Raw genomic sequence first — 2,383 nt, 5'->3', positions numbered from 1 at the left:
TCGACCTAAAAATAAAAACATCTCAGTTTTAAAACTTTTTCTGGTCTATTCTAGAGAGGGTACACCTGTTGGGGTACCAGACGGGTATCTAAAAATTAAGGATTAACTTAATACACGCATGAGGAATTCAATATTCTCGATCCAATAAAGAGTACATGTAAGTATATGAAAGAGAATAAATTTCACAATTCAAAATTGATATCAAACTAATTATGAGAGTCTATGAAAAACCATACCTGTAATCCACAATCCCAAAAGACCCCTGCATCTAGCGTAAATAAAAAGAAATACATCTAAATATGGAGACTGTTTTATAATACAATACCAAGAATTCTCTGGTATACAACATGGGACAAATATGGTATTTTTATGCTCGGTTTTTGATTACAGATTCGCATATTTGTAAAAAAAAAAATGTCCTTTAAAAATGACATTGTAGATGCATATATAGTCCACGACCTGGGAAATTTGACTCTTATGTAATTTCGTAAATAGAATCGTGTGATTATAAATCTGTTTATTAGAAACAAATTCAAAATACGCAGAACAATAGTTTACATTTATTTAAGAATCAATTTTGAATGGTTACAGCCGTAAACAAATATGATCAAAGAGAAAATTGATCTGTTATTCAATTTGTTTGATTGTCTCTTCTTTATAAAAATCTGTGAACGTCCCCAAATATTAAACCGTATAACAGATTAATTTGACCCATGTGCTACATTTGATAATTAAACTTTGCGATACACAAAGTATTGTGATATTAACAGACACCACTTGATAAGTGATTAACAGACCAAGGTCGACGAGCCTTAACCTTATTGTCGCTTAATAGGCCCACCGTGCCAAATAAGAAATATTATATTTCATTTCACGCAAGATTGTTTCTTGAATAATACATACACCATTCTAGTATAAGATAACTCTTGAACTGCATTTTTAATGACAATTATGTGAAACAACAACGTTAACACCAGGTGAATATTAATTTGTATCAACTGTGATTTACTATGACAGGTGTTTTTTATACAAACCATCTAAAAACAATTATCAGTTTCTTAATTGTCAATGACTTATTTCAGACAATTACATTGAAATTTCATCTGTAAATTCATAGATTATCAGGGTATACAGAAGTTTGGTATAAATTATTCTCAAATTGTTTAAATCCCATGTATATTCTTACAGTATAGAAAAACTAAAAAATTAAATGTAACGATTCAAACTACAATGTATTTATAAATTTAACTTTATAACAAATCAGCAGCCAGCGGTCATATGATACCACCATACCTAGCGTAAAAGAAAAACTGGTTATTTTCAAAAAATTACATACTAATATGTCGATCTTCTACACGCTTCCTCCGATAGAGGGCGCCCTCGATATTTTGGTACTAAAAGGTTGACAACAGAGTCGCATGATTAAGAAAGTGCATGTTTCTGGTGTACACAGAAAAAAAATCCCATATTTTTGTTGTATTTTGTTGATGGAAAGTAAGTATTTTATGTTTTTTGGTATTATTTAAAGTGTACAAGAAATGCATTTGCGATAATTTATGATGTTAAAAATAAAGCTGTACCTTTAGACACCCAGTGTATTAACAAGGTTTGTCCAATATATATCACCTTCAAGTCAGATGTTTATATGCATGTTTTATATAAAACTATTGGTTGCTTATTATCTTGTAGTGTTTAAGGGATCGGTTGTTTAAAATATTACGTAGCATTACTTCAGTTAGGCAAAATATGAACGAGTACTTGTGTACAGCGAAGCATCATTTCGTTTTTAAAGTAATTTCTGCAACCTAACACCAATAAATGTTTGCATGGCCAAAGGTGTAAATAATCCGTCTCAGCTCACGGTTTTATATGGACCACATATTTGTTGCATCTGGATGTGTTCTGAACTCTTCTATTGATAAAAGCAGATAGAATTAGAGCGAACAATATACGTCCTATATAAATACACGTAACAACGATTTCTGCCTCTGATTTTCAAACGAATACTATTCATATGGAAACGAACTTGACTGAAATCTAAGCGTTCTGGTAAATCGATTTACATACGTCTGCAACGTTTTAATATGGAATGCTACACAAAAAGTTTATTCTATATTGAAAAATATGAACAAAAGATAGTTTTTATTTACATAAATAATGTTTATTAAAAAATCTAAAACATCTTTTTGACATTACTGGTAATGGTTTATTAGATATCTATATTAAGAATTTACCCACATCAAATTTTAAACACTACATTGTCTTATTTGCTACTAAAACAGATTTTCTACTTTTTCATAAAAAATATTTAAAAAATCGTTAAAAAACAAGGGCATACATGTATTTTCTTCTTTAAACAACGAAATCTTGCTTCAGATATGAT

Source organism: Crassostrea angulata, chromosome 4 (genome assembly GCF_025612915.1).
Source record: "Crassostrea angulata isolate pt1a10 chromosome 4, ASM2561291v2, whole genome shotgun sequence".
In the NCBI taxonomy this organism is placed as follows: Eukaryota; Metazoa; Mollusca; class Bivalvia; order Ostreida; family Ostreidae; genus Magallana; species Magallana angulata.
Note: the sequence above shows the minus strand (reverse complement) of the source record.